At 36.1% G+C, this 27,846-nt stretch overlaps 1 long non-coding RNA gene across 1 annotated transcript in view; it reads right to left on the bottom strand.

Moving 5' to 3' along the window:
- The window catches only part of LOC108589919 (uncharacterized), a 47,525-nt gene that overhangs the window by 15,427 nt on the left and 4,252 nt on the right, over positions 1 to 27,846 (bottom strand). The window contains exon 2 of the long non-coding RNA XR_004738600.3: positions 11,926 to 12,047. This is a non-coding gene — a long non-coding RNA (uncharacterized LOC108589919). The remainder of the gene's footprint in view (positions 1 to 11,925; positions 12,048 to 27,846) is intronic.

The raw sequence follows: 27,846 nt of genomic DNA, 5'->3' as shown, positions 1-27,846 counted from the left end.
TCAGCTGATTATTTATTGTTCATTAATGTCATTTTATTACTGACTGAAGTACTCTCTTAAGTATTTATTGTAGAACAGGCCTGGCATTGATAAAATCTCTCAGCTGTTTTTTTTTTTTTTTTGGTCTGGAAATGTCTTCATTTCTCCTTCATGTTTGAAAAATATTCTTTGCTGCTTGTAATCCCAGCACTTTGGGAGGCCGAGGCAGGTGGATCACGAGGTCAAGAGATCGAGACCATCCTGGTCAACATGGTGAAACCCCGTCTCTACTCAAAATACAAAAAATTAGCTGGGCATGGTGGTGCGCGTCTGTAATCCCAGCTACTCGGGAGTCTGAGGCAGGAGAATTGCCTGAACCCAAGTGGCGGAGGTTGTGGTGAGCCGAGATCGCGCCATTACACTGCAGCCTGGGTAACAAGAGCAAAACGCCGTCTCAAAAAAAAAAAAAAAAAGAAAGAAAAAGAAAAATATTCTTTGCTGAATATACTATTCTAGGGTAAAAGTTATTTTCCTTCAGCACATTAAATATACCATGCCGCTTTTTCCTCTCCTGTGAGGTTTCCACTAAGAAGTCGGCTGTCAGATGTATTGGAGCTCCATTGTATGCTATTTTTTTTTCTCTTGTCCCTTTTAGGATCTGGTATTTATACTTGATCTTTGTGATTTTAACTATTAAATGCATTGAGGTAGTCTTTGCAGGTTAAATTGACTTATTCTATAACCTTATACTTTGATATTGATATTTTTCCCTAGGTTTGGGAAATTCTCTGTTATTGTCAATTTTAATAAACTTTCTACTTCTCTCTTTCTCTACTTCCTCTTTAAACCCAATACCTTTTAGATTTACCCCTTTGAGGCTATTTTATAGATCCTCCATGTGTGATTCATTGTCTTTTATTCCTTTTTTGTATCCTCTGATGGCATATTTTCAAGTAGTCTGTCTTCAAGCTCACTAATTCTTTCTTCTGCTTCACCAAATCTGCTATTAAAGGACCGATATATTCTTCAGTATGCCACTGCACTTTTAAGCTCCAGAATTGCTGTTTGATTCTTTTTAATTATTTCTATCTCTTTGTTAAATTTATCTGATAAAAGTTGGAATTTCTTCCATGTGTCATCTTTAATTTCTTTGAGTTTTCCCAACACAATTATTTTGAATTCTCTGTCTGAAAGGTCACATATCTCTGTTTTTCCAGGATTGAGCCCTGGTGCCCTATTTAGTTCGTTTGATGAGGTCATATTTTCCTTAATGTCATTCATGCTAGTATATGGTCTTCAGTGTCTGGGCATTGGGATATGAGGTATTTATTGTAGTATTCACTCTCTGGGCTTGTTTTTACCCATCCTTCTTTGAAATTCTTTCCAGATACTTTAAAAGACTAGAGTTTTGTGATCTCAGCTGTATTTGCTTTAGGGGGCACCCCAAGTCCAGTAATGCTGTGGTTCTTGCAGATTCATAGAAGTACTGACTTCATGGTCTTAGACCAGATCCAAGAGAATTCCCTGGTTTACCAGGAAGAGTCTCTTGTTGTGTTCCATTACTTTCTCCAAAACATATAGTCTCTCACTGTGCTCTGAGTCATGTAAAGCTGGGGGTGAAAAGACAAAACTACCTATGTGACCACCACAACTATGACTGCACTGGGTCAAACCTAAAGCCAGCATAGCACTGAGTCTCCCCCACAGTATGCTGTAACAACTCCTTGGCTACTGCCTATATCACTCAAGGCCCTGGGACTCTACAGTCAGCAGGTGACAATGTGAGCCAGGCTTGTGTCCTACCCCTAGGGCAGTATGGTCTTTCAGACCCTGATTAGATCCAGAAGTGCCATCCAGGAGACTGGGACTAGAGTAAAAACCCTTAGAAGTCTACCTGGTGTTCTATTGTATTGTGGCTGAGCTGGCACTCGAATCACAAGACACAGTCCTTCTTACACTTCCGTTCCTTTCCTTCCCCTTTCCAAAGGCAGAGGAGCCCCACCCCCTAAGCCACAAAATCTCCAGGTCATAAGGAATGCTGTAAGAATATTACTGATGTTCTCTTAAGGCCCAAGGTCTTTTGAATCAGCTTCTGGTGAATGCTGCTTTGCCTGGGACTCACCCTTCAGGACAGTAGTCTTTTCTCTGGCTTAGGACAGGTCCAGAAATGTGGACCAAGAGTAAAGTCCTGGAATCGGGGACACCAAGACCCACTTGGTGCTCTACCCCTCTGTGGTGGTGCTGGTGCCCTGAATGCAGGGCAAAATACCCTTTATATTTCCCTCTGCTTTTATCCAGAAGAAGTTTTGCTCCGTAGCCACCATAGCTGGTAATGTGCTAAGTCTCACCTGAAGCCACAAGTCTCAGAGGCTTATTAAGGGCCCAAGGGCTCTTCAGTTAGCAGGTGGTGAATGCTGTCAGGACTGAGTCTTTTCCTTCAAGGAATGGTTCCTTTCTGGCTCAGAGTCTGTCTAGAAATGTTGTCTGGGAGCTAAGGCCTGGAATTGGGGTCTCACGACTCTTACCAGTGCCCTATTCTGTTGTGGCTCAGCTGGTATCCCAGATGCAAGACAAAGTCCTCCTACTCTTCCCTCTTCTCTTTTCAAGTGGAAGGAAGTAGTATCTTTTGAAGCCTGTAGCTGTGGAGCCTGAGGTTAGGGGAAGGGTGATGCCAGCACTATCTTGGCTGCCCAGCTTGTGTTTTAGTATGCCCCATGCCCCTCCAGTATACCATCTATGGGCCTAATCAGTTCTAGGGCTCACCTAGTATTTTCAGTCCTTATGGCCTAGAATGCCTTTCAAGTTTACTTGGCGACTCAGAGTGCTGTAGTGGTGAGGTTTGCAGGAACTCAAGTTCTGGTTTCTGGGATAGGTGATTCCCTTCTGGCTAGGGCTGGCTTTAATGCTTCCTATGTGGGTAGGCATCAGCTGAGTTTGATCTGGGTTTCCTTTCTGCTCTAACAGGGCAGTACTGAGTTCAATGCCTTACAGTTGCTGTGTTCTCCCTCCCTTAACACCCAGAAATGCTCTCTATGCCATGACTCTGCTGCTGAGAATAGGGGAGCAGTGGCATCAGTGATTCAGAACTGTTTTTTTCTATCTTTTCTGTGCCTCTTCCAGTGATATGAAGTTGAAACAAGGTTCTGTAAGTATTCACCTGATTTTTGGTTTTCATGAAAGTTTGGTTTGTTTGTTTTACTTTTTGAGACAAAGTCTGGCTCTGTCACCCAGGCTGGAGTGCAGTGACGTGATCTTGGGTTACTGCAACCTCCACTTCCTTATTCAAGCAATTCTCTTGCCTCAGTCTCCTGAGTATCTGGGATTACAGGCATGTGCCACCACACTGGCTAATTTTTGTACTTTTAGTAGAGACGAAGTTTTACTATATTGGCCAGGTTAGTCTCGAACTCCTGACCTCAAGTGATCCACCCACCGTGGCCTCCCAAAGTGCTGGGATTACAGGTATGAGCCACCATGCCCAGTCAAAGGTTTATATTTTGTCTGTTTGTTTCTGTGTGGATAGTTGTTTACTTGGTGTCTTTGTGGAAGGGACGATTAGGGGAACTCTGCCATCTTGCTCTTCTCTCAAGATTCTCAAAAACAATATTTTGGATAAGGTTAAACTTCTTAGCACTAATGCTGGTGCTATTGTTTATTATTAGCCTTGGGCATTACTATAAAAAGATATACCCATCTTATTAGATGCTATCTTATTTTAGGGCAGTATTTATGGTGATGAGGTAATTAACTTTAAGCATTCACATTTTTACATGGTTTCTATAAATCTGTAATGATGCCACTGTTTGGAGGTCCATTGCAACCTAATAATTAAAAGACTCTCTAGAATGCCTTTGTTGTTACCTTTTACGCAGGTAACCTGAAACCAAACTGTCTCATGTTCTTCACTGCCACCAATTCGATATACACACACATATATTTCACTCTAGTAATCTCTCCCATGTGCCTTTCTCTTGTTCTCATAATATTTTTTGAAAAATTGAGGAGGGGCACACAGAGAAAAGAATTGCAAAACCAAGTGTTTGGGGAGTTATGTTGTGATTTCATTATTACAAGAGTTCTAATTCTGAATAACCCGGTGTCAACTTTAGTAATACTAAATATTGAGTATGCAGTCCTTAAATTTTAGTATAAATTCAAGGGAGTTCACTGATTCAAATGACCTCTTCTACTTCACTGTTGCTTCCATATACATTTGAAAAGAAGTAAAAAAACTTTTAGGAATACAGATTCTAGATATTCACAGTTCAGAGTAAATGCTAAAATTAAAGAAATTGGATAAGAGTTAGAGTGTAATTATTTGCTTAAGATGACAAAATATGTCCAAGCCATAGAGAAAATGACTGGCAAGAATATCCTACTTATTATCGAAGACAAAATAAGCATAGTTTATGAGTAATCATGTGATAGAGCACATGGGTTCTAAATGATTATTCTCTGGCTAATTCTTTTATTATTTTCTTTCTTTAAGCATTGTCTCACCAAAGAGGTCTTTATAATATTATCATATTGCCACATTTAAGAAACATTTAATCTAAGAGTCATTATCTCTACAAAAACAACTGGTAAATCTAGATGTGGAGACAAGACACTTAGCAAGGGATATAAACCTCTAGCTATGCAAAATGTATGAAAGTTGAGTATGAATCAAAGAGAAAATTCTTTATTAATTGTTTGATTTTATTTTCTTTAAAGCCTACTTTATAAGAATGCGTTAGAACTGTGAGTATATGTTATCCCACATAATGTGAAATTTAACATAAAAATGTGGGGAAAATATGGGAATGCACTTTCTACCCAATAGCATAAAAATAGTTTGTTTCTTTGAGGTAGAAGAAGGGAAGGGAAGGTAAAATTCAGTCGGATTACTTATTTTAAATTTTTTATAATTTACCTATTTGTAGTGATCTGTAGTACAGACCAGGCAAATACTCCCTTTTCTCATCCCCATTCCATTTGCATCGTGACCCAGAAGTATGACAACTCCCCAACAGAGAATGTACACATGAAGCTCCTTTCCCCTATTGAAATCTCCATTCCCCTTATTTAGAACTTATCAATAAACTGTATGAAATAATAGTTGCTCTGTGGCATTCATCCTATTCAAACTTTTGATTTTCAAAATTTTCTGTAAGATAGAGAACATAATATTTTAATAACACCGAACTTACTGGAAATATGCATGTCCAGAAATTAGAAAAATAGAAAAACAGGGACTACCAGTCCTTGCAATCAAATGTAGCATCTTTTGACAAGTAAATAAAGTTTTAAGTTAGTCATAATTTCACAGCTCTTTCTCACATGCCTGGTTCCTTTGATTATACATACTGTACTTGCCTTCATTCTGTTATCTACCACTATCTCTATGTAGTAGAATACAAAGCCAGGCAACAGATTTTAAGATACATTTAAAGTAAACTTTACTGAACTCCAAATTAGCATCACATTTTCTGAAGTTTTCAGGTGTCTTAGCCATATGTCACTTCCTTTTATCATATTCACTGAATTTTCTCACCTACATCCCGTACTAAACACCACAACAGAAAAAAAATACATATATGCATGTGTATACACATCAGAATTGTTTCTCTGTTTCATAATTTAGGTAACCTAAATTATAAAACTCCCATTATTAACAACTTTTATTTTGAAAAACGACATGAGTTCATATGTATTTTCAGATTTTTTTGGATTTAGTCATTCCAAAATTTATTCCAAACCTATGCTCAAAATGTGTATATATAAACTTTTGCATACCAACCTACAACCACACAGTGAAACCTCTGAAAATACCTGGGCAGTAACGTCATTAAAATCTGCAATTCTTTTTTTTTGAGGCAGGATCTTGCTTTGTTGTCCAGGCTGGGGTACAGTGGTGCAATCATGGCTTACTGCAGCCTCAACTCCTTGGGCTCAAGCAATCCTCCCACTTCAGCCTCCCTAGTAACTGGGACTATAGGATTGCAACACCAGACTTGGCTATTTTTTTTATTTTTGTTTTTACTTTTCATAGAGACAGAGGTCTTGCTACGTTGCCCAGACTGGTCAACTCCTGGGCTCCAGCAATCATCCTGCCTCAGCCTCTCAAAATGATGGGATTACAGGCATGAACCACCATGTCCAGCTGAACGCTACAAATTTTACTAATAATCCAGAAATTGGACTATGTGATCTTTAACATGACTTTTGACTCAAGAAGCCTCCTATCATTGTATTTTCTACTCTTACTAGGTAAGTGGTGACTTACAGGAATGACCTATGATCACCTTATCTGAAATAGCCTCCTTACCTCATCCCCCTCTATCCTCTTAACGTGCTTTATTTTTTAATCAGGGAACTGACCTGATGTTATGCAATGGTTTGTTGTTTACTGTCTGCAAGCTTTAAGGCATGGGTCTGGAATATATTAGAATTTTTATTACTGAATCTCCAGCACCTAGACATATGCCTGGCGCATAGGAAGCACTGAGAAATGTCTATTGAATTAATAAATGAGTGAATGATCATCTCAGATAATGTAGAAATAATGCTAAATGCAGAAAATATTTATTTTTTAAAAAATAAAATATATTATTATTTTAATATATTTATTAAAAATATTTATCCTTCACATTCTCAACTGAAAGCCAAATGGTAACTATAGTGCCAGTCAGGATTTGGAATGCTCCCAACACAAAAATTAATAAATTTTGGAGGTGATGGATATCCCAATTACCTTGATTTTGATCATTATACATTGTATGATTGTATTAAAATATCACAAGTACCCCATACAATGTACAACTATTATTATTCATAAAAATTAAAATAAAATTTAGAAAGATAATAAAATAGTGCCACTCATAAAAATAAAACTGGATTGGTAAGAGCAGGGGTAGAGACCTCATAAAAATAAAACTGGATTGGTAAGAGCAGGGGTAGAGACCTTTTCTATGTTAAAAGAAACTTAGAGATAATTAAGATACAGAATTTCTAAGTATGAGTGAAACTTGTGTCAATCCTGATCCAAAGAAACAAATGTTTTGTAAAATGAAATTTTTAGGCCATCAGGAAAATTTGCACAGGGGCTGCATTTTAAATAGTAACTAATAATATTTTTGTTGATTTTTAGGTATGATGATGGTGTTTTTAATGCAAATGTCTTTGCTTATCTTTCTTCACAAATAAACTGAAGTATGCAGTGGAGGAATAATATTATTCCAGGAATCATTTAAAAACACTCCACCTTTTAAGAAGCAGCTAGGGTATACATGAAACAAATATGGCAAAGCCACTGGTGGTTTTTGAAGTTGGGCGATGAGTTCATGGAGTCCCATCGCACTCTTGACCCAGAAATTTTCTTTACAAAAGATGAAAGGAAAAAAAAAGAATCATTGGTGGCAGAGAAGTAAATATTATCTGAGCAAACTGAGTGTGATCTCCAGAAAAAAGTCAGTTATATCTTAGTCTCTTGTCCTTTTCATTCTGTGATTCCATTGCTACTTTTGGAAAAGAATCAAAAACTGTTATTTAAATACCAATGTTTCTGTGACTAAGTCTATCCAAAGGAATGTAGAGAATTGAGGAGTCTGTAGATAACTGGAACCAGTCCTGGTAATGTGAGGTCACGAGATCCTTTTGCTAATTAGACGACTATTTTTCATTTGCGTTTATAATTGACTTGATGAATACTCAGCGTGCATGGTAGGTGTTGCTATGAACAACAGATAATATCCAAGTGATCTCTACCATAAGGGATTATTGGAAATTTCTTCCTTTTGCACTTTTTAGTTTGTTGATTTTTCAGAACTGGAAAATGCATCTTACCAGCATTTCATATTAAAGGAAAAAAAGAAGACATGGAAGATGACCTGAGTTTCCTGAACATGTGGTCTCTGTAGCCATGAGACAATCTATACAGTCTGTATACTCAAATGAATGTCATCTCTTCTATGTAGTTATTCTAGGAGGCAATATGCTATTTTTTGGAGTTCACATTCCTTTAGGATTGTCCTCAATGTCTAAGTAAATTTTGTCTCTGATAAATGGGGCAAATACTCAACATAGTTTTGACACCCAAAAGAAAGGAAATCAGTATATCTAAAAGATATCTGCACGCCTATATTTGTTGCAGCACTGTTTACAATAACTAATATTTGGAAGCAACCTAAAAATAAGTAGACGTTATTTAGAGTTATGCCTAGTAAATAAGATGGATGTGATAATTTAGAACTTAAAGTCTAACACTACTGTAAACAAATCAAGCTTATTATCTCATGTGGCATGTGAACTGGATCTAGGGATATATCCAAGACTGGTTTGTTAGCAAATAAGTGGCAACACTTACTGATTAAAGAATGATACAAATGGGGCAAGAGAATAGTAGGGGAAATAAATACATTTCCACATTCTTTTTGGCCCCAATTTTACAATCCCACCTTCTCTTATTTGAGTATCTATCACCCAGTGTGGACAAGAATGTGGCTGAGAAAAACAATGCAGAACTATAGTTGTTTTCACGCCCAGCACACAAAAGGGTGCCCTTTGATTTGTTTGTACGACAGCAACTCTGTCTTGTGAGTTACATTATACAATGCACTTTGGCTTTGCTTGTTGAATTTATATTTTATACATATGTGTATATATATAATGAATAAATATTCAGATGCAATTTGCATACAACAAAATTCACTTTTTAAATTTTTAATTTTTATTGGTACATAGTAGGTGTATATACTTATGGAGTATATGAGATATTTTGATACAGGCATAACAATGTGTCATAATCACATCAGGATAAATGGGGTATCCATCGCCTCAAGCATTTATCATTTCTTTGTGTTAGGAACATTACAATTATATTTTTTTTACTCACTCTAAAATACACAACACTTTTTTTACTGTAAACACCCTGTTGTGAACATTCACCTTTTTAGATGGGGTATGATTTAGTAGTTTTTAGTCTATTCAGATGGTTATGCAGCTATTATCACTACTAAATTCCAGAACATTTTCATCACCTCCTCAAAAGATCTTAATGCTGTATAGCAGTATACTCCATTACCTCCTCATCCTGCCACTGCCAATCACAAATCTACTTTCTGTTTGTATGGATTTAACTATTCTTGACATTTCACATAAGTGGTATCATACAATATGTGATCTTTGTCACTGAATACTTTCATTTAGCATAAAGTTTCCATCCATGTTGTAGCATATATCAGTACTTAATTTATTATTACAACTGAATAATATTTCTTTGCATGGAAGTATAAATCAAATGTGCCACATTGTGTTTATGCATTAATCATCTGATAGCATTTGAATTAGTTCTACTTTTTACTATAAATAATGTTATTATGAACATCCATTAATAATCTTTTGTGTGGACATACTTTCAATTCTTTTAGGAATATACCTAGGAGTGGAATTGCTAAACCATATGATTACTCTATGACTAACTTTTTGAGCAATTGCCAAAATCTCTTCCAAAGTGGCTGTACCATTTTACATTCCTACCCATTGTGTATACGGGTTATGGTTTCTCACTATCCTCCTCAACATTTGTCTTTTTTGGTCATTTTGGTCAGAGACATCCTAATGGATGCTACATGATATCTCATTGTAGTTATGATTTGCATTTCTTTGATGATTAATGATGTTGAGCCTCTTTTCATGTGTTTCTCTTTTTTCATTTGTATATCTTCCTTAGGAAAATATCTGTTCAAATCTTTTACCCATTTTATAGGGTTATTTGTCCTTTTATTGGTGAGTTGTCTAAGTTATTTATATATTCTCTATACAAGTTCCATATAATATATGTATTTTGCAAATATTTCTCCCATTTCATAGATTGTATTTTGACTTTTTTGATGGTGTCCTGTGAACCACAATAATTTTAAATTTTCAAGAGTTTCAATTTGTCTGTTTTTTCTTTTGTCACTTTTGTTTTTGGTGTCATATCTAAGAAACCATTGCATAACTCAAGGTAAAAAAAAATTAGCCCTATGCTGTCTTCTAAGACTTTTATAATTTTATCTAATATTTAGGTCTTTTACCCACTTGAGTTAATTTTTGTGCCTTGTGTGAAGTAAGAGTCCAGTTTTATTTTTTTGCATGTGAACATACGGTTGATCTGTTACTATTTGTTGAAAAGACTATTCTTTTCACCATTCAGCAACCTTGCCATCTTTACTGAACTCAATTGACCATAAATGTAAGGGTTTATTTCTGGACTCCTAATTCTCTTCAGTTGATGTATTTGTCAATCCTTACATCAGCGCCACCTAGTTTGTATAACTCTGTCTTTGCAGTTAAGTTTTAAAATTGAGAATTGTAAGACCTCTAACTTGGTTCTTCTTCAAGATTGTTTTGGCTATTCTGGGTCTCTTGCATTTCCAAGTTAATTTAAAAATCTTTTTATCAATCACTGCGAAAAAAAAAAAGCCAACTGGGGTTTTGATAGAAATTGCAGTGAATCTGTATATAAATCTGAGAATTATTACCATCTTAACAATATTATATCTTCTAATTCACAAACATGGGATGTGTTTCCATTTTGACAATGTATTATCAATAATAAAATCTTTAAAGTGGATAATGCTTTGTAGCTTACAAATTTTTTTTTTTGGTACATTTTGTTTCACTCGATGTTGAAAGCAAATGTGTTAGCTTGTAGAGCAAATAAAGAGAGTGAGTTGCCAAAAGTTACATGGGGATTTGAAAGCCAAAACTGTTCCCCTGACTAATTTCTTTGCTCTTTCCCTACACCATGCCATCAATCACAAGAAGTACATCAGTTATTGTACATTTCAATTTCACCTCACTTTATTTTTCACCCTGCCAATGGACATAAGAGTTGTGATATTTTGAAAGCTTTGCATATTTGAAACTTGAGACCCTGAAATATTTAAAAGTAAATTTAGGATGTCCTGAATATTTTTGTAGTTAGATTACATGGAGTGATAAGACAATTGAGGCAGAGTCCGAGTTTAAAGAGAAATATACTTGATGATTTATGATGGCGTTCAAATATCAAGCAACTTTGCATTTCTTTCAGTGTGTTGATATAGCAATGGTCCCAGAATTCAGTCACATAAAAACCATTTATATTTACAGTTGAAATCTTTAGGGTCCAAGGCAGCTATATTAATATGAGATGACAATGATAAATGATTATACTTTATTATTTAAATGTTATATATATTTATTATTTAGAATGACATTGGTAATGATTTTGAAATCTTTTGACATCTCACTGTTCCTGTTTCTCTAACTTTTAAGTATATCACTAAGTCATTCACTTCTGAAAGATTTAATTTAGTTTGGTTATTCCAAGTTATCCTTAAAACCTTCCACACAGATGTGTCAATGTTAATATCTCTCTTTATCATTGTGAATGATCTCTTTCTGCTATTGTCAATATTTCCTGGAAAATCATTAACCCTTTGTGGAATTTCTAAACAATAAGCCACCACAGAAAATAGGAGTAGATGTTAAAGTATTTACAGTTAATTCAAATACTAACAATAGTGAAGTAGAAGAAAGTTATATAGGAAAAACAGGATGGGAGAAAGGGAAAAGGCATCAAACTGAGGAAAGAAAAAACTTTATGTGAGTGCAGCCAAACCAGATGACACAAAAACATGCAATTGGTCTGATTTGCTATGGCTCATCAACATAGTCATGCCACACAGCAGGGATAAGAAAATCCAGGCTCCATCATACATGCTCTACAGAAGATATCAAGTGATTTAGCTGGACCAGCTCTATGTAAAACAGGTGGTAGATGGTAGAGACTTTCCACTGAGAAATTATGGAAAGATTGCCTTCACATTCTGGAGGCCACTATCACAGAATACCTAGATGTTCCAGGGATCAGCATGACAAAATTAGGTTTCAGAGAAAGTAGTGGAAGTGGGCAATGATAAAAAGAGGAGCAGTACTTACGACGGTGTTAAAAAGCAAAGTCACCATTTTGCCAGAGACTGTGTTCATTCATCTGTTCATTTTGCATGATTCAGTCAGTAAGCATTTCTTGAGCGTTCAAGCATTCCCTTGTTTGCAGGGCACTGAGAGGGATGTGAAGAGACACAAAACATAAGTTTTACATTCAAGAGTGTATAAGTTTAGTGGGGAAAATACGTGTGTTCACAATGAACTCTAATAACAAAGGAAAGTGCTAATTAACTATGTACCTTATTTATAATGTAAGAGGTCTAGATTGAACCAAATTATTTCTCAAGTTTTTTTAACCCTGAAATTCTAGTTCTGTGATTTTAAATATTCAAGTAGAAAAACAGCATATTACCAGAGCACAGAAGAAGAAAAGCTTATGTAATATTAATAATGACTATAAAGTATCAAGAATGTCATGATGAAAGTGCCATTTGATTTAGACCTCTAGAGACAAATGTGTGCTAGTAAGTACAATAGGTGGGAGTGGGTGGCTTTCCAGAGCAAAGAAGCAGCACAAGCAAAAGCTTTAAGGAATTAGGTACTTTGTTGTTAAGTGTTTTTTTTTTCTTAATTTCAACTTTTATTTTAGATTTGGGGGTACATGTGCTGATTTGTTACATAGGGTTATTGTCTGACGCTGAGGGTGGAGTACCATTGATCCTGTTATCCAGATAGCAAGCATAGTACCTTGTAAGTAGTTTTTCAGTCCTTTTCCCTGTTTTGGTGTCCCTAGTATCTGTTGTCCCCATCTTTGTGCCCATGGTACACAATGTTTAGCTCCCATTTGTAAGTGAGAACACATGGCATTTGGTCTTTTGTTACTGATTTAATTTGCTTAGGTTAACAGCTTCCAGCTGCATCCATGTTGCTGCGAAGGACATTATTCTTTTTTGACTGCATAGTATTTCATAGTGTATTTGTACCAGATTTTCTTTATCCAATCCACTGTGGATGGGCACTTAGACTGATTTCATATTTTTGCTATTGTGAATAGTACTGCAATGAACATGCAAGATCATGTGCCTTTTTGGTAGAATTATATATTTCCCTTTGGGATATAACTAGTAATGGGATTGCTGGGTTGAATGGTAGTTCTGTTTTAGGTTTTTTGAGAAATCTCCAAACTGCTTTCCATGGTGGTTGAATTTATTTACATCCCCACCAACAGTGTATAAGCATTCCCTTTTCGCCAACAGTGTATAAGCATTCCCTTTTCACCACAACTTTGCCGGTATCTCTTTCATTTTTTTTATAGAGACATAATATCACTCTGTCACCCAGAGTGCAATGGCACAATCAAACTTCACTGTAGCTTTGAATTCTTCGGTTCAAGTAATACTCTGGCCTTGGCTTCCTGAATAGCTAGGACTACAGTTGTGCACCACTACACATCGCTAAGTTTTTTTTTCCTTTTTAAAATATTTGTAAAGATGTTGCCCAGGATGGTCTTGAACTCCTGGCCTCAAGTGGTTCTCTTACCTCAGTCTCCCAAAGCCCTGGTATTACAGGTGTGAGCCACTATATGTAATCTTTCTTAGGAAAGAAAAAAAGATTTATCTAATCAGTAGTCATAAATTAATAATAAAAGTTGATGTTTAAAATGCATTTCATTTTGGTTTGACATAACAATTTTTTCCGGATGTGCCGAAAATAATTTCCACATTCTTACACCACTCTTCACAGTTCATTTGGAATATTCTTGTTTAGAGTTTTGTTTATTGTTTCTATAACAGTATTTGTTTCACAGTTGGTATATTTATGTAATACATTCTATTCACATTCCAAGACAAACCTAGCCTTAAGTAAAAATGCTGGATTGAAGGCGTGTTGTTTAAATGTCTCTGCCATTGAACAAAGAATGTAAAAATTCTAAAATGCATGAAAAATAGCTCTGTGAATGTAGAAGCACTAACAAAATACTTTAGTATTTAAAAATAATTGATAATTTAATCTGACTGAGATCCCCATGTATAATTCTTACTGAGTGCCTACATTCATGTACAAGTTCTTATAATAGGCCCTAAAAATAGGGCTCTAATTGTAGGGAGTCTGTTAGAAAGTCTAGGAAACAAAAACACAAATAACCCTATGACAATACAATACCCTGAAGAATATAAAGCAAAGCCATTAAAGGATACCAAAAACAAATCTTTAGACCTCAATGAGTTAAAAATTAAGACCTCATGACCACTACATACTGTCAATAAAACAAATGCCATGAAGTTGGACCACTTTACACTACATATATTCATTCCTTTAGAATTTTGTTGCTCAGAAATTTTTTTCTTCTTTCTCTTTCTTCCACTTTCTTTTCCTTTTCTCTTCTTTTCTCCCTCACTGAAACTGCACTAACTCATCTATACATCATCTTTAGTGTTCCGTCTTTAGTTCTTTACAAGTCTATTAATAGTTCTGCTCATCCCCCTGCCTCTAATCTTCATCATTCTTTTGAGGCCAATGTAAGAGTTTGCTGCTCAGATACATTTTACCAATTCCTTTTAATTACATTTACAAATTGCATTTATTTCAAAAATGTAAGTTGATTTTTTTCTAATACATATTGGGTTTAACTTTGCTTTCTATTTCATTTGGCATTCATAGACATGATGAGGAAAGACAGTTACCATAAGAAGAACTGACCTTAGAAATATCATATTTTACTTTATATTGTTTAATGAATCTTTCACTAACATTGTCACAGAATCTAATATTGAATACATTGAACTTTAGCTTTGTTAAAATTGTGAACCTAAGTTTTTTTGTCTTACCGACATCACATTTGGATAGGTAACATGTACTTTGTCAGAAGGTTTTTTTAATTTTTATTTTTTTGTAACATGAAATATTGGGGTAATGTTTTTTCAGAAAGTCAGAAAGAACTGGTGCCTTTTCATTTTGATTTGTAAATGTTTTGTTTGTTATGGCTTTGTACTTCACTGTTTTGAGTTTCTTCATAAATTAAGGCAGAAATTTTATCTGCAGTTTCACATTCTGTAATTCTAAAAAATTCATTATCAGTCCACAGTTTTTGTGCTTCTTTATTTCTTGACACAAATATCATATAACTAAAAGCATTTCCAAAATGTTACCACTGCCAGTTCATTGAAGTATTCCTAGGTTTGACAGAACAGGTTTAAAACGAAGGAAATACGATGATCACTTGGGTTCCTAAACATTGCTTTAACCCCGATTTTCCAGATTATCTTTCATTTAGACAATCACGTAACCTTTAGCATGGGTGATTTTCACTTTGTAACACAGGTAAAGTTTTCAAGATTTCTTTAAAGTACATTTCCGGTTTATCTATTTATATACCTATTTAAATATGGCTAAAGATCAAACAACAGCTAGCTTCAAAATTACCCGGCTAATAATCATTAACATGAAGGTCATAGTCAAGGATACCACATTTCTCAAATCAAACAAAGACACCTTACAATAAGGTAAACTACTTGTAATTCATTTTAAACTAGAAAATTTTTAATATATCAGTAGCAACGATGGCTAATGTGAGTATCTACTACAGTGACTTTTCTCTCCTTTTTCTTAATATATTATAACCACCATTAAATTCAAATTAAACAATTTTACTGAGAACCTCTTATCAAGGCACTGTTAAGTGCTAGGCACTGTTGGGCATCCAAAAAATTACAACTGGCTCATTTAATGGTACATTACGGTTGACAAAACTTTCATGTGTATATTACCACATCTGCTTAGCCTAATAAAGAAAGCATAAGACACTCTTTATTTTATAGAAGCCAATATAAATTCACTGCTTTGCCTAAAGTGACATAGCAATTATGACGTGGGTTCAGGTACAGCTTTTCAAACTCAAAAACCAGTCCTCTTTGTGATCTGCCTTTATAGCATAAAGGCAGGATACCTGAATTTAGGGAGTTCCTAAGGTAGATAGAGAATAGATAAATAACAGTACACTAAAATAATATTGTAACATCCTGTAATCTCAGCAGTTTGGGAGGCCGAGGTGAGTCGATCACGAGGTCAGGAGATCGAAACCATCCTGGCCAACATGGTGAAACCTGTCTCTACTAAAAATACAAAAATTAGCTGGGTGTGGTAGCATGCACCTTTAATCTCATTTACTAAGGGAGACTGAGACAGGAGAATTGCTTGAACCCAGGAGGCAGAGGTTGCAGTGAGCCGAGATCATGCAACTGCACTCCAGCCAGGTGACAGAGTGAGACTCCACCTCAAATAATAATAATATTATTAATAATGTAACATAGCAATAAAGGAACTTCAATGGCAGTAGGTTGGAAAATAACTTTGTAATCTGAGAATTAATAAACACAATTTCAAAGAAAAATACAGAGGTGGTAAACTCCGCAGAAGCATAAAACTTCTGTAAAACACTAAAAACAACCTTAAAATGTTAAATATAAATAATGTACCAATAAACTATAGAAAAAAAATGACAAAAGACTATTGTTTGTAGTCTTTTTGAAGAGCCCATAGAAATTGAAACAAAGACATTAAGAACCTAATGGATAAATGGACAAAGAAAATGAAGAGACAATTCATAAGAAAGGATATAGTAGTAAACCAATATGTAAAAAAAATGTTCAACCGTACCACTACAGTGCTTGAAGAAACAGAAAAGAACACAAAGAAATACTATTTAGAATAATATATAAGCTTAAAAATTAGAGGATAATACACAGAACTAATGTGTGTATAAAATTGTTGTAACCTTGAATTGTTAGTGGCCTAAGAACCACAACAATACTCTTTTCCTCAAAAATATAATTTCTGGAAATTCATCATAAGAAAATCATCCAAACCAACAAAAATTTGTGACTAAAAAAATGAATCAAAATATTGTCTACAATAACAACAGAATAGGGGAAGCAACCCAAGTATTTAACAATAGGAAAAGGCTTAGGTAAAGTGTAATCCATACATACTACAGATTGTTATAAAACTATTATGAATAATCTGTCTGAAGATGGCAGCAAAAATATGCTTAGAAAACATTGTTGATTGAAAATGTACATAGCACATGGCTGAAATGGAATATAAAAATTGCAGTAAGTATTTGAAAATTTCTTGGTCCTCTTTTTCCAGGCTAAGCTATTTCTACTCTAATTCACACATATATTGTCTTGTTTAATAATAATCATAGAAACTCTGGGAAATAAGGTTGTTATTTTTTTTATATTCAGATGAGAACATGGAGACTTAGACATGCTAAGTACTAGTCTAAGATCACAAGGATCATAAACGATCGTACACTGGATGCAACACCTTAAAATGCTCTCAAAAACAGTTGAGTTTTCAGTTTAGGAAACTGGGATTCTGGTTTGGTGTCCTCACCCAAACAGCCTCCATTTTCTTAAACAATTCTTTCATGTTGTACTATTTCTATAACAACAAATTACAAGTATGTAATTTAATAAGAAAGCAGTTAAAGATTCATGACCAAGTGAACAATTATTAAAGGAAGTAAAAGAAAAAAGATCACTTCAGGTTTAGTGGCTTGAGAATGCTTAAAGAAAAAAATAAAATTGGGAGGTTACTAAGAAGCATGGTTGGAGGTTGCAGAGGTAAAAGAAATAAAATTGGGTATTCCCAAGGAAGTAAAAATACTGACAAAAACTTGGTAGTAGCAATGGAGACTGCAAGCGCTCTTTAGGAGATAAACCCTTCTGACTGGAGGGAAAGATACATGTGAGGTGTTGAGAGGATAGCAAAAGTTAAGGCCAGAGAATTAAAGTTGGGGCCAAAGCATAAGTAGCTTTCAATTTTGAGACAAATGGGTTTTACCTTATTCCCAGAAGCAATTGAGAGCCAATGAGGAAGAAGCCTCTTCTTTATTTTGCATTTATAGTTGCATTTATAAAAGGTTAATATAATAGACAAAGATGGACAGGGGCAGGCAGAGAGACCACTCAAGGGGCTTCCAAAATATGCCAATGGTGAATTGATAGGAGGCTGCAGTGGGAATGGCAGCACAGCAAATGGAAAGGAACAGACGTGAAAGATATTATCTGAGAATACTTGGCAGAATATGGTGACTGATTGGATATGGGGTGAAGAAAAGGAAAGGCATTGTTTGATTTCCTAACACTGTTTCTCACAACTTTGTAAAATTGCTGTTGGCTCCTACTTTCAGTAGGAAATGACTTTTGTACTTTGTTTACTCTCAAGTGTTTCACAGTGCCTCCCAAGAATCTTAGACACCTTACAATCCTGAGAAAATTAGACGCTAGGGTATAGAAAAGCTGGTCTCCATTCTAATCATTTTTAAAGTTAGTTCTAGCTCCCTAGTTAATATCTATAGGCTTTAAGCTAAAGTCGAGCATATGGAGCAACTACAGAGTTTATAATCAAGGAATACAGAAGCAAATTATATTATAGGAGCATAGATTCACAGGCTCATCTTCTCATTTTGTAGAGGATAAAACTGAGGCCCTCAGAGGGTTGCTGACTGGAGAGTTTGCAGCTTGAGTTTGCCCAGTACTCTTTCTTTGACAAAATTCATTTTTCACATCAGTTTTTTCTTCCAAAGTTCCTAGGTTGTCCTGCTCTGATTAGGATTGACAATCTGCAAGACGACTGGAGGGTGACAGTTTCCCTTAATATACAGCATGGAACTTAGCCAAGAGGTATGATTAATGAGGTCCTGGTTTCTACTAGAAACATGAAATAATGCATCATTTCTCTGTCAAATATTCTGAAGATTTTGTAGTCTTTCAAAATCTTCTGGGGCCTCTTGTCACAAGATCTTTTAAAAATATAACCAGAGGGCATTCAAATGGAGTGATGTATAAAATCTCCTTTGTGGGTCAGGCATGAAAACACAAAAAATGTAAACCAAATTGTTTACTTCTGTTAAATTTGCTGTGGCAACTCAGTGATAAATAGGTACATGTGGCAGCCCATTTCCCAGAAGCTTCATCCCTGGGAGATATCAGAGCTCTGTCTGTAAAACCCTTGCTGGAGTGCCTGAAACCATCACAGGAAGGCCTCACCCAGTAAGGAGAAAAGAAATAGTCTGGTGACAACCTGGCAAGGCAGCTGTGCTGTGCTGTGCTGTGCTGTGGGGGCCTCTCCTTGTCTGGATCACCTGTATTCTTCAAAACCTGCAGGCTGAAAAAAACTAAGCCTACTGAACTACAGAGATAATGGCTGCCCCTCCCTCCAGAAACTCTTTCCAGACTCAGGCAGACTCCAGCCTGCTGCCACTGTCCAGCTGAAACTCCAAGACTATGGCTCTCAATCTGCAAGACACTGTGGAATTGGGGCTCGCAGAATGATGCCACTTGGCTCCCTGGACTCAGGCCCCTTCCTAGGGACATGCATGGAAGGATTTCTCACTTTGCCGAGCATCCTGGGGCTGGAGTCTGCCTGGAGTATTGAAAACTCTTTGGTGCCTGGGGGGCCGCTCTGCTGAGACAATCTGGCAAGGCAGCTGTGCTGTGCTGTGCTGTGCTGTGCTGTGGGGGCCTCTCCTTGTCTGGATCACCTATATTCTTCAAAACCTGCAGAGAGGAATGAAAGGAGTGAGCGAATTCGGCACCTTCAACTGAGATATCTGGGTTCTCACATTGGGACTGACTAGGCAAACAGCTGGACTAATGAAGAGCTCTGTGAATTGGACCCAAGGCCCTGGTGGCATGAGCTCACGAGAGGATAATCCTCGAGTTGCAAACTGTGGGAGAAGTGTGGTTTCCTGGGTGGGATCACACTATCACTTACCACTTCCCTTGGCTCGGAGCGGGGGTTCCCTTAGCTCCATGCCATAACTGGTTGAGCCATCGCCCCACCCTGCTTCTCTTCGCTCTTCATTAGTCCAGCTGTTTGCCTAGTCAGTTCCAATGTGAGAACCCAGATATCTCAGTTGAAGGTGCCGAATTCGCTCATTCCTTTCATTCCTCTCTGTGAGTTCCAGAAACTGAAGTTACTTTCAACAGGACATTTTGGCTTCTCCCTCTGAGGTCAGAATGTTTTAATGGGACAAAACTGAATGAACGGAAAAGCCCCTTAGTTTCTTGGTTGGTCTATTAAATAATATTCTACCAGGGCGTTCTATTCATCTATTACAAAGTTTTTAAGATAAATATAGGAGCTCAAGTCTAGTGGAAAAGCATCATCAGGCTCATTATTAGGCTTACTCTGATCAAAAAGATCAGTTCTTATAATTCCTTATATCCCAGAATTGGATCCCTGTCTCATTTGCCTCTTCTTATTGATACTTTAGTTCCTTAGATTTTGGAATATTGACTTTTGATGTAATGGAAAATGCAACATACAAAGACTAAGAGGCAAAGGCCTTTATTCAATAACCCAGCTGAAATACAGATTGAACAATGTAAGTGATACAAGCTGCTAGTCTTCACAAACTGCTCCTAGGCCTCTCCAGTGCTGACCTCTGAGTCCTATTGCTTTACTCCTCAGAATTTTTGCTTACGTGTCTTAACTTCCACTATCTACTGTAGCGTCTTTCTAAATCCAATGTCCTGCCCCAGCAAGTGGGTCCATCAAAGAGAAGAATCTGAAAATACTACAAGAAAAAAAATAAGGTACTCTTTCTTTGATTAATAGATGTCACAATAGTAATCTATCACTGATCCCATAACACCTGTTCTTACTCTGGTTACCAGTTGAATATCAGCCCATGAAGAGCCATAAAATTCATAGTGAAAGAATCATATTTGCTTACAGAAAGAGCCTTTTAAACTGGACTCTATACAATCGTGGCTTCTACCAGCAGGCCCTAGTCATGTGCTTCTAAATTTATGAATTTGTACAAAGATCCTATCTCAATATGAATATATTTAAATCTCTACTCAAAGAGATTTTATCAGCTTTGACAATACCATTTTGAATAAGAATGCTCTTATGCCAGGCTGGATAATCTGCTTTAGAGAAATCATTCTGAATCCTTAGCTTGGTCCCCACTCTATTACTTGTTACTAAACCTGTTTTTTCCACTTTACTCCTCTTAGAAGTAAGGGAGGAGATTCCACATTAAGGTAATTATTTTGAGCCATGAATAAGAGCAAAATTTTATTTCCTAGGTTATGAAATTAAACAGAAGCAGAAGAGCAGAAGCTGTTATCAGTGCCATCTGCAGATGGTTATAATGTTGCTACTTTAAGAAACACTCTTGGCTGGGCAGGGTGGCTCATGCCTGTAATCCCAGCACTTTGAGAGGCCAAGGTGGGTAGATCACCTGAGGTCAGGAGTTCGAGACCAGACCGACCAACATGGAGAAACCCTGTCTCTACTAAAAATACAAAATTAGCCGGGCATTGTGGTGTATGCCTGTAATCTCAGCTACTTGGGAGACTGAGGCAGGAGAACAGCTTGAACCTGGGAGGCAGAGGGAGCCTGAGTAACAAGAGCAAAACTTCGTCTCTAAAAAAACAAAAACAAAAACAAACACTCTTCATAGTTTCTGAATTTAAAGCTAAATTGAGCATTTTGTGTGTGTGTTTTAAATTATTTTGGCTGTAATTGGTAAAGCATAATATCTTCTTTCAAGGAAAAAAACAAAACAAAACAAAGAAAAACAGGACCACTGGACCAAAGTTTCCTTTTGTTAAAAGGTTTTTCTAAAACAATTTAAGGAGAGGTAACCAAATGTTAGTAAATGGATACAAAAGTACAGCTAGATAGAAGGGATATACTCTAGTGTTCTACAGCACTATAGGGTGACTATATCAACAATTTATTGCATATTTTCAAATCTCCAGAAGAGTGACTTATCAATACTCCCAACACACACATAGACACAAACACAAGGTAAATGTTTCAGGTGAGGAATATGTTAATTTCCTTGGTATGACCTTTGTACTTTTTATACTAAATTATTACCTGTATCCCATAAATATGTGCAATTATTGTGTATCAATTTAATACTAAAAGCAATAAAAGCATAAAAGAATAATTTTCTTGCAATACCTAAAATATAAATCTTGATTTTAAATAATTTTGTCTGTTAAATATCATAGTCAATTTGTGACTCAAAAAATTAAGAAAACAATACTTTTAAAAATAAACTACTACAGAGTTTACTATGAAGGATTCGTATCACTAACATTGTTGAAAATTAGAGCAAAAATTTAGTAATTTGTCACTTTGTTAACTATAAATCTAAAATAGTTTTAGATTTTTTTTCTGAAACCAAAACAACTATATTTCTTTTTTCACCCATGTGAATCTGTATTTCTTGTAGCACTACTTGTAAGCAAATAAGTGCCAAAACGACCTACAAATTGAAGAACCGAAGCTATTTTATATTACTTAAAACAAGCATTGTTATAATGAAAGTGACGCATAAACAAAATATAAAGATCCAAAACTGAAGCCTAAAATAATACTTTCTGAAGAGTTTCTCTGCTTAAAATGTCCCAAAGTTGCAACGGTTTACTAATATGACTTCATATAATTTCATTAGAGATAATGTTTCTATAATTTTTTCTCCTCTTTCTTTCTTTCCTTCTCTCTTTCTTTCTTTTTTCTTTCCCCCTTTTTTTAAAAAATAGAAGGTCTAGCTCTGTCTACAGCCTCTGCCTCCCGGGTTCAAGAAATTCTCTTGCCTCCACCTCCCTAGTAACTGAGATTACAGATTCCTGCCACCTTGCCTGGCTAATTTTTGTATTTTAGTAGAGATGGAGTTTCACCATGTTGGCCAGGCTGGTCTCCAACTCCTGATCTCAGGTGATTCATCCTCCTCGGCTTCCCAAAGTGTTGGGCTTACAGGAGTGAACCACCGTGCCTGGCCACCTTCTGCTTCTTTGTTCTTCTCTCTTTCTTCTTTTTCCTCTTCCTCTTGCTGGCAAGAACTATAAGTGGATTGTTAGTTGCCTCACATATATTCCCCTTCTTCTTCCAGGCTACAAGAAACACAATTTTGTGTACCCCACAAAACATGGTATTTCCTCAGACCTAAGAATGGCTTTTGAATAAGCTAAGCCAATCATGGGACTTCCATTCCCTTTGGCAATAATTGATTTAAGAATGAACATATGGGCCAACAAGACACCAAAGAAAATCTGGTAAGAAACTTCTGAGAAAGATCCCAAAGTTTGAGGTTACTCTAGACTATCTCAAAGATCAAGACAGAGATAAGGAACACTAACTGGGTCCTCATTCCAAGATATAATTGGTTATACCCTTCATTAATTCAGCAAGGCTGAAGTTGTCTCCATTTACTCAAACCAAGGAACACTGTCTTGACCACTGGGGCTATGTGTAGCTATGTTGTAATTAAAAAGAAAGCATCCTCATGACTATACATGGGATCTCTCTTACAAATTCATGGTGTTGGCATTGGTTTACATGTAATACCTCAGTAAGATGGAAGCCTCAAATGGCAAACACTATAAGGTCACGTTTTCAGACCGCTACTGATAATATATACTGGTATTGGTATTCACTACTGGTAGTGAAAGGTAGGGTACACCTGTTATACACTAAAGCAGCCTGGTGTGGTGGATAGAAAACTGAACTTAGAGCTAAGAGACCTGCTTTCTGACCCAAGCTCTGCTACCTTTCAGTTGTGTGACTGTGGGCAACTCTTAACCCCTTAGAATCTCAGTTTCTTCATCTGGCAATAGGAGCTAATGAACTCTACTCAGATGGATATAGAGGTCTTATGTGATCAAATTCAATAAGGAGTGTAAAGTGAATGCCATTCTATGTAGATTGAACAAATAATTCTATTGAAGAATATTTTAAACATCTTTGGGGTAGATAGTATCCTTCACATTTCTGTATTTTCTACATAGCAGAGAGTTGGGCACATAAAAAAAGCTCAATGGAGATTTGGTGATTAGTAGATTAAAATAATGAAATAGCATAAGCAGAATAAATAATATCCTCTTAATTTTCCACTTGTTTTCCTCCTTGTTTCTTCCCAGAGATAAACAATTGCTAATAACTAGTGGGTTCAATTTAATTCAAAAATTATATTGAGTCTCCTCTTTGTAACAGGCAATGGTCTAAGAATTTCCAAGGATGAAAAGGTGAGTTAGATAGAGGCTGATAGAGGTAAGAGATAAATATATAGAGAATAAATTATAGAACAAGGCATTATTTAAAATAGCATCAACATATAAACCTATTGTATTATTTATTAGCAAAAGTGAGTTCCAGAATCTCTGCAGTCACTGTAAAAGCACCAGACCTCAATTTGTCTCTTAGAAATGGTTCTGCAGACACATGGACCAATGGAACAGAACAGAGAACCTAGAAATAGGATTATACAGAGACAGTCATCTGATATTTGACAAACGTGAAAAGAAAAAGCAATGGGGAAAAGTATTCCCTATTTAAAAAATGGTGCTGGGAGAAATGGTTGGCCATATGCAGAAAACTTAAACTGGGCCCCTTCCTTACACCATATACAGAAATCAACCCCAGATAAAAACTCTAGAAGAAAACTTAGGCAATGTGATTCACAACATAAGCATGGGAAAATATTTCATAAGAAAAATGCTAAAAGCAAGTGCAACAAAGCAAATATTGATAAATATGATCTAATTAAACTAAAAAGCTTCTGCAAAGTTAAAGAAAGTATAATTAGAGTGAACAGACATCCTACAGAATGGGAGAAACTTTTTGCAATTATTTGCCTGACAAACATCTAACATCCAGAGTCTATAAGGAACTTAAACAAATTTACAAGAATAAAATAAACAATCCCATTAAAAAGGGGGTAAATGACACAAACAGACACTTCTCAAAGGAAGACATACATGCATCCAATAGACACATGAAAAAAAGCTCACCATCACTGATCATTAGAGAAATATAAATCAAAACCACAATGAGATACCATCTCACGCCAATCAGAATGGCTATTGTTAAAAAGTCAGAAACAGGTCGAGCGCGGTGACTCACGCCTGTAATACCAGCACTTTGGGAGGTCGAGGTGGGTGGATCACAAGGTCAAGAGATCGAGACCATCCTGGTCAACATGGTGAAACCCCATCTCTACAAAATTTAGCCAGGCATGGTGCCACACGCCTGTAATCCCAGCTACTCGGGAGGCTGAGGCAGAATTGCTTGAACCCGGGAGGCAGAGGTTGTGGTGAGCGGAGATCATGCCACTGCACTCCAGCCTGGGTAAAAAGAGTAAAACTCCATCTCAAAAAAAAAAAAAAAGTCAAGAAACAGCAGATACTGGCGAGATTATGAAGGAAAATGAACGCTTTCACACTGCTGATCAGAGTGTAAATTAGTTTAACTATTGTGGAAGACAGTGTGATGATTCCTCAAAAAATTAGAGACAGAAATACTATTTGACCCAGCAATCCCATTACTGGGTATATTCCCAAAGAAATATAAATCATTCTGTTATAAAGATACATGCATGTGTATGTTCATTGCAGCACCATTCACAGTAGCAAGGTCATAGAATCAACCCAAGTGCCCATAAATGATAGACTGGATAAAGAAAATGTGGTACATATACACCATGAGATACTATGCAGCCATAAAAAGGAATAAGATCATGACCTTTGCAGGTACATAGATGGAACTGAAGGCCATTATCCTCAGTAAACTAATGTAGGAATTAAAAAACAAATACGACATGTTCTCACTTATAAGTGGGAGCTAAATAATTAGATCATATGGACACTGGGAGGAGGACAACACACACTGAGACCTGTTAGAGGGTGGGGTGTTGGAGGAGGGAGAGGATCAGAAAGAATAGCTAATGGATGCTCAGCTTAATACCTGGATAGTGGGAAGATATGTGCAGCAAACCACCATGGCTTAAGTTTACTTATGTAACAAACCTGCACATGTATCCTTAAAATAAAAGTTGAAAATTTAAAAAAAAGGTTCTGTCCATTTTTCGTCAGGAAAGCAAGTCAGAACTGCCAACTCCACAGATACCCTCACAAATGCAAAACACAAAAATGAAGATGATACTAGTAAGGACTAAGAAAACATTATTATTATTATTATTATTATTTAGTTTAATGTGCAATCTGTAATGGGAAGAACTTTACTCTCCTATGCTACGTACCTTCAATACAAAGTTCAATAGATGTGCCTTGGAGGGTTCCAGGTAAAATCTCTTTGGATGCTCAATATAGTGATGTGATTTAGAGGAACTGGACTCAAGAGAATATGCTCATTAAAACACAAACACACACACACTCAAACAGAAAGATAGAGAGATTTACAGAGTGAGAGACAAAGACACAGAGAACAAAGTGTGTGCATAGTTGATTTTGTGGAAGAATTTTTTGGTTACTTTGAATTTCCCATATGGACATACAAACAATTATAGTTAACTTTATTTTGAATTGTTGGGAAGATATTTGTAGTGCATTTGGGATGCAGATTTAGAATTCTAATGATTTTCTTGCAGAGGTATATTTGGAAAATATTGCTGTGTAAGTGGCAGAATCATACTTTGCTCATAGTCTCAGCTCACTGATCATACTATTTGTCAAATATTCTTGTAATCAACCAATATATCCTCTTCCTAGTTTCTTCAATATTTTATAAAATGTATTTTTCTCCTTAGTGAATTGATTTCTTGGGTCACTCCTAAGTATACATGCATTTTTCTTATGTGTATAAGCCTCCTTGTTGTTCAGTAGCAACTCTTGGCATTAATTGAGAATTGATTTATTCTCAAGCTTTTCATAAATAAACTACCGAGTAAGATTCCAATGCCACATAACTAAAAGTTTCAACCCAAAAAGAGTGCCAAAGGGAAACTGAATGAGGGTACACCAGGGTGAGATACCTAAGAGCTGCCTCGCAAGGTTTACAAGAGTGCAGAAGTAAGCCTTTAGCAGTCTAAGTAAAGAGGCCTATTAAAGCATAAAGGTCAAGCAGCAACATGTCAGTGGGGGAGGAAAAAATTCTCCTTATTAAAAAAACTGTTGGCATTTGTATCATTACCTATTTCCATTGATAAATGCTATTATTTTAACTGTTCTATTTAGTAGTGTCTTTTAAATTATAAATCCACATGCCAAGTGTGAGGAAAAAAGGCATTTGCTCTGTTAGTTACAACATAAATAGATAATGGGAGAAGACACCCTTTCTTCCCAAGCTGTGTGGACAATGTTTTTTGTAGGATTCTTCTCAATAAGGTGGAGACATTAAAATTTAAGCTGCTAAAACAAAAGTTAAAATTCTGAGAGGATAATTCCCTTAACTTGAAAATCAGGAAGTATACTGATGTATTGACGAAAACCAGCATAAAAACTGTCACATACTACAGTGTTTATTTATGGAGAACCTCCCTTTTTGCATTAGCACAGAAACTGGCAACCACACTGAGGTATAAACAGTATCTTTTGTGGACCTTGGGTTTGAAATGGGGGATTCTTAAGCAGGGTTTTCCAATCATGATCTGATGTTATTTTTTTGGAAATAATAGTAAGTGGCCAAGTATGTGCCATCGACTTGACTATAAATTTAGAGCATTCTTTTGTTGTGTATGCCTTCCTGGCTTCTCTATTATCAAGATGCCATCATACTTTAGAATAGTTGGAGGCTTTGTGATATGAATATATTATAGTTAGTTTCAAATAAAAATAGTAAAATAAAAAACAAAACTGTAAAACAAGAACAATCAAGGTAAATGATGTACCATAAACAACTTTGGATTTCATATTATTTAAGACTAAACTAGGAACCACAATTGTAGTTCAATTATGTGGAACCGCAAACAAAACTAAACATGAAGGTAAAAAGAATATTTGGTTTAAAAATCATATATAAAAAATGCAAGTCCCTGTGCTTTTACTGAGTGGGAATCTAACTCTGAAGCTGTCGCAAGGACAGCTTGCTATCACTTGATGCTATAGTACAGAGCAACTGAACCACTGGGTATTTGCAAAAGCATTAGCGGCACTAGAATTGAGTGTCTCACTTGTATTTCATAGGCGGATGTTGAACAATGAGAAC

The sequence above is a fragment of the Callithrix jacchus genome, chromosome X (genome assembly GCF_049354715.1).
Source record: "Callithrix jacchus isolate 240 chromosome X, calJac240_pri, whole genome shotgun sequence".
NCBI lineage: Eukaryota > Metazoa > Chordata > Mammalia > Primates > Cebidae > Callithrix > Callithrix jacchus.
This window is presented reverse-complemented; position numbering and strand designations above follow the sequence as displayed.